Below are 6072 nucleotides of genomic sequence, written 5' to 3'. Positions count from 1 at the left end.
AAGGAATTCTTGGTTTAACATATGGGGCAGTGTATCTCAATCAGCGTTTTGTGGAACTGTAGGTTTTCTCCAGAGGTTGCTGGGGGTTCCTTGAGAACTTGTGCTCCTCGGATCAGATTAAGGGACACCGGTGATCTTTTTGGCCATCTTTAAAGTACTAAGAATTCATTGCCTGATAAAAAATGTATTCCAGGGAAAATGAGTGTGTTACCCAATAGCACCGCCAGTTTCAGGAGGACTCCACCCCCTGAAGTTTTAATTACAGTGAACCAATAGGCAATAATATGGACTTGTCTGATGCCATATTCTAAGGATGCATCAACCTGGCGATATTGACCAAGCTTATCATCAAAGATTTCTGGTATGTCTTCCAGCTTTGAGATTTAAGGTATAAAAAGACCTAGTAATGGAACATGCTGGTCAGTAAACTTTGTAAGAATATGGTGTACTTTCTTCCAAAAGTTCAACATTTAGAGCAGTTCCAAAAACTATTAAGCAAAGATCTGTCCGCAAACACACAGTGCCAACAGGGGCCAAGGACGTCAAGGAATATTCAATGTAAGAGGCTGGAATTCCTATACCACCTCATAATTATCCTTTCCCCCGATTCTTGGTAGGATTTGTATAGAGAGGAGGTGTTCACCAGGAGATGGATATTGGAGATCTGAAACAAGGGAATTTCCAGGTCCCATTTCCATTTAGCCAGGAGGGCACATAGTTAGGACCTGGCCGGAGAAGACTGCATACATTTGGACAATACCATGTCAGGTAGGACCCTCCCGAGTTCAATAGTGACCCATTGCAATCATTGAGAATGCCACTGACAGACTGCAATAACACATTATATAATTAAATGGGTGTTCCCATTTCCCCGGGGATAATTCTGCTCTGTGCTCCCTTCAGTGCCACTTATAGTCTTAGATATGGTCCCTGGGTTCCTTCTCCACTCAGCAATAGCAAAATGGTTTCAAAGCATTTCTGCATTCATAAATACTTGTATTAGCCATATTTCTATTCTCAAGGTTTGCTTTTCCTTCAGAAAATATATAAGATGCGGGGGAAATTTTAGGCCAATAATGGACGTTTAAACATGTGTATGAAAAATCAATAAATTCAAAAAAAGCATATTTATATATTATAGAAACATAACAAAAACAAAGTGCATAAACAGAACAATGGCAGAACTATAAATATGCATCAATATACAGAGGAAAGACTAATAGGACAATCCAATGACACCAGGGTGGGGGCTGTCTGGGAGGTGCGTTCACATGGTGCTTTGTGGACACACCAAGGATGCTCCTATTTTAGCAAGATTCATAATTCCCCAGGTTCAGGTTTTTTGAACTGCCAACCCCCAGATTATTAGTCAGCACAAAACATGGAGTTCAAAGTGACCAAACTAGGCATGTCTTGGGTTCACCGGAGCAGACTAAAGATGGTTTCCAGGCTTTCCTGAAGAACAGTTCTTAGTTGGTGTAACCTCCCCAGCGGTAACCCCCAATGTGACTCGGAGTGGAAAAAAGATGCTGAAAGGGGTAACCCTGAGTCACACTCGGGGTAACTAAACCTATGGAAAATATTAGTAAATAAAGCGCTTACCTGATATGCCGGTGTCATCCATCATCCTTCACGTCCTTCTTTCTTCCTCCGGATTGCGTCTTCTGCACCCGATGAGTCACTGGGAGTTCCCGTTGACGTCGGTACGCGTGAGGCGGAAAATTCAAATCTATTTGTATTGCATTCAATACAACTCCTTGGTGACCACATGTATTGCTGAAATTAGTGTTTGTACATAGGCATACTACGAATAGTGGGGGGCTATTAAGCCTTGTTATGGGGTCCAGGGGTAAAGGGGTTTCCAACAAGCTTTTCTTTGACTGTACACATGCTTAATAAAGTATAGGAGATGGATAAAACTCCAATCAGCTTATTCTTGCTGTTGGTGTCCCTTCTTTCAATCTGTTTCCTGTCTGTTACAACCATGAATTGAACACCAGAAAGCCAACATAAAAATAGAAACCCAATAGTCCCCATTCACTTCCTGCCCAAGCACAAAAATATGTTTTTAATATGTCAAAGATTTAATGACAAAATCACACGGGGACCCTGTGCTACTGTACAGTCTGTAATCTTGCCCTTGATTTTTTCCAACAATCCTAGGCCAGCTTAGTCAAGACACAGAGAAAAATCTAAAAACTTTGGAAATATTGTATTAAGTTGCCCTATTCCACCAAATGAATAAAACAAATCTGAGTAATTTAAAATCACCAACTTAAAACATTTTTTCTCAGATTCTAGATGTAGCAGGAGGAAAGAAGGAAGGATTTTTTTGATAATATATGTCAAGCTGTCCATAATAGCCCCGACAAAGAGCAATTTAATGATGAATCAGAAAATGATATCGGTGTTGTTGAGGTTGGTATGCTTTTTTAAAAATTATTTTAGGTAAATAATTTTTAAAGTTCAAATAAAACCCAAGTTTTTTGTTGGTTTTAACAGAATTTGAAAGTGTTAACCCCTATTAGTATGACCCTAGTCTCTAATGCGGAAAGTTATAGTAAATTTGGGGTTGTTAGAAGAAGATGATGGGAAGTTCTGTTTCTCATATTACATATTTTACCTGCAGTTAAAAAAATGTTTCAGGCATGTTTAGAATATTTACTTTCAACAGAGACAGTACAACAAGTTAAATATTAGTATGTTGAAACTGTGCCACAATGGCACTAGAGATAGTTTTCCTAATGAACCAATAGAGATTAGTATATAAAAGATCTAGAAAATGTTGAAATCGTCTGAATTCCCGACGCGTTTTGTCGTTAGACACTTCCTCAGGTAAAGACTTTTAATGCAGAATGGCCTTTGGTCTTTGTGGGATTACAGAAGACAGAATGTCAATCAATAGAGAAGAATATTTCTATGGTACAATTCAGAAATTGTTTACAGTACTTCAAATAAGTTGTGCTCTTGAGAGTAGTCACTAGGAAAGTAGGTAAGCTCAATATATTTCTTATACAGAATTTTAAGAGGTGACAAACTGCTCCAACAATCCTGGATAAATGCATATGGCAGCAAATTCATATCAATGTATTCTGTACGTATGCAGGACTGTTGAACAGTTTGTCTTTTCAAATTTTCTACACTCTAACAAGTGAATTTATAAATTCTTCCAAAAATTTTACTTATTTTTGGTTCTGATGCATTCAAATCCGCACGCTGTGCTGTCTTAAGTGAATTAATAAATGGAAGGCTCATTCTGCCACCTAGGGGCTAAATATCTGAAGCTGGTATTTTGGTAAATGCTGTATCTTATAACAAATAAACAGCTGAATAGACCGGCAAATAAATAAAAAAATAATAATCATGTGTGTTTGAACTTTTCAGAAACTTTTTTTTCAGTTCTGCAATTTTTTATAAACCTGGTTACTTCTGCACCATCTATAAATTGCTCTGATTCATGACTATTACTTTTCCTCCATATTCCATTTGTGTCCTGTATATTACTCAGCACACAGATGATGGGAACTCAGTGTCTCGCCATCTTCCTCCAGTCCCAAGCAAGATGTCAGGTGGTTTATTTTACTCCGTCATCATTAACTACACAGATATTAGTTTGGGTGGATGAAATGTGTTCATTATCTTATTATTGTGTTTTTTTGTTTCTTTTTTTCTTCATTTCACACTATGTGGGTGACACATAGAACAGCTCACCATTCACACACAGAATCTGCAAAACTGAAACTCCCTGATATGTGTCACCCGAAACATAGATCAGAGTACAAGGGGGAGGACTACCATTGAATATTCAACAACTTCTCACCGATCACACAGAGAGGATTACCCAATGCGTCACCTCCTAATGACTCTAAATTCATATGTAATAAACCCACCAGCCAGATGATATCTTGTAGACATTCAGGAAGACACCATGTAATTTTTATCTCCTCAGAACACTGTTGTCACCCTTCAGGAGGCACATCATCCTCTGATAGGTCAGCTGGGTGGCTGTGGCCTGACCGCACAGCATGACTAACCAGCCATACCCAGGTGTCTAGTCAAATAGGAGCATAAACAAATAAAAAGAACTCTTCTGGGAAGGCAAAGACTTTAGGACAGAGGTAGGCAAACTCCGGACTTTAGGCCGGATACAGCCTAGCCAGTATTCCAGTCCGGCCCAATGCCCCCCTAATTATTTATTGTTGGATCCAGCCTAATTGAATTGTTGCATTATCGCAAGTTCCTGAAATATCATTGATATCATCGAGTTCTCGATTCCCCCAATTACTATGCCTAAGGAGCAGAAGCAACACGCAGCTACCAGTCTCCAGAAGGTTGACCTCGAGCGTTGTGTCTTCAACCCGAATGGACTGACAAATAATTCTTCGTCCAATGCGGCAACAAAGCCCTGTGTTTGGTGTGCAATGACATCAACAGCACTTTCAAGCGGTTGAATCTCAAGGGGCATTTCGATGCTAAACACTCACACGTGTACAGAGACTACACCTCGGATGAGCAGAAGACTGAGGCTGCTCCCTTGCAGTCACGGTTGGAAGAAACCTTTCCTTGGACACCTTGTTTCTTCTGGCCTAGTGTGCCTTCTTGACCTTCTGAAATGGCCCAGTAGTCTAAAAAGTTTGCCGACCCCTGTTTTACAATGAAAGATGTGGCCATCAGAACCACACTATAGAAAAAAAATAAGCTGTGGAGTCTCAAAGCTTTGGGGAGTATATGGCGATAGTTAATAAATAACATGAAAGAAAAAAAGAGTGTCAAACAGCCAAAAAATAGTCAAGGATGAAAGGTTAACTTTACTTATCTTTTTTTGGGACTCCAAACTGGTGAATAAAGAATGAGGGTCATGGGGACAAGTTATCTTGAGTCCTGTGAGCTTCTGGTAGCCAATGGAGGAGATGAGTGGAGGACTTGCCTACATATACAAGGTACTGTAGACCACATGGTAAAGGAAAGCGGAGCTGCTAGAAGATCCTGCAGGCTTCTGTCAGGGTGGCAATGGAGTGGGGATGGTTGTTGTAGGTGAAATGCAGGCAAAATGGGAAGCCAATCTGTACCACATATGCTGCTCCTGAAGCACCAGTAGGAATGGTCTCAGACTGTGGCATTTCTACAGCCTGGATGGACAGAGATATTTAGATAGTGTATATTTGGTATTGAAAGCCTTGGAAGGTAAGATCTGGTTTTGCATGGGCGGATTGTAGGATGGACTCCTTGGTGTGGTAGAAAATAGGCTTGAGTATTACATCCCTGGGCTGGTCATCAGAGTGTTTGGCGCCCAGGGCACGGTGGTTCCTGTTGAATTCCAACCTGTTGATAGGGGAGTGAGGGAACTAGGTCCTGTAGCAGGACAGTCACTGTGGATGTCAGGTCTTTCATAGACTCTGGGATACCATGGATGTAGAAGTTGCATCTGTGAGCCCTGTTCTCTGCATCTTCAAGGCAAAGAAGGATTGCATCTACATCTTCATGCATGGAGGTAAGATGATGATTGTGTGGGTTGGTGACAGAGATGATAGCATCCACCCTGTGTTCCAGGTCATCTGTCCTGGAGACCAGGTCTCTGATCCCAATAGTAAGTTACAAGTTAAGATTGTCTGTCTCTGCAATAGGTGGAATTCCTGCAGTAGAGTGGACTCTTGGTCCAGGAGATCGGAGAGAAAAGGCACATCAGGTATACTATCCTTGGAGGAGCCATTCAAAATGTCCAAGCCACTTGTGGAGCAAGGGGAATCTCCAGAGGAGAGGACGCCATCTTTGAGGTGCTCGAGGAGCAGGACGGAGACAGAAAGAGTCCTCCCTGCTGCTCCGAATTTGAATTCTTGCCCATCGGATCTAGCTTTGAATTCTTGCCCATCGGATCTAGAGAGAGAAGACAAACTAGCTGTGCCTGTGGGGGAGAAGAAACTCTGTTGTAGCAGATAATAACTGTGGTGTAGTGTCCTGGTGGTGTGGAACCTGGTTAGACTACATCTGCCATCCCATAATAGGTCTTTTTGATTCCTGAAGAAGTGGCCTGTGTTCTGCGAAACACGTAGAACAAACAATATTATGAGACCA

This window comes from Pyxicephalus adspersus, chromosome 10, assembly GCF_032062135.1.
Source record: "Pyxicephalus adspersus chromosome 10, UCB_Pads_2.0, whole genome shotgun sequence".
Lineage (NCBI taxonomy): Eukaryota > Metazoa > Chordata > Amphibia > Anura > Pyxicephalidae > Pyxicephalus > Pyxicephalus adspersus.
Note: the sequence above shows the minus strand (reverse complement) of the source record.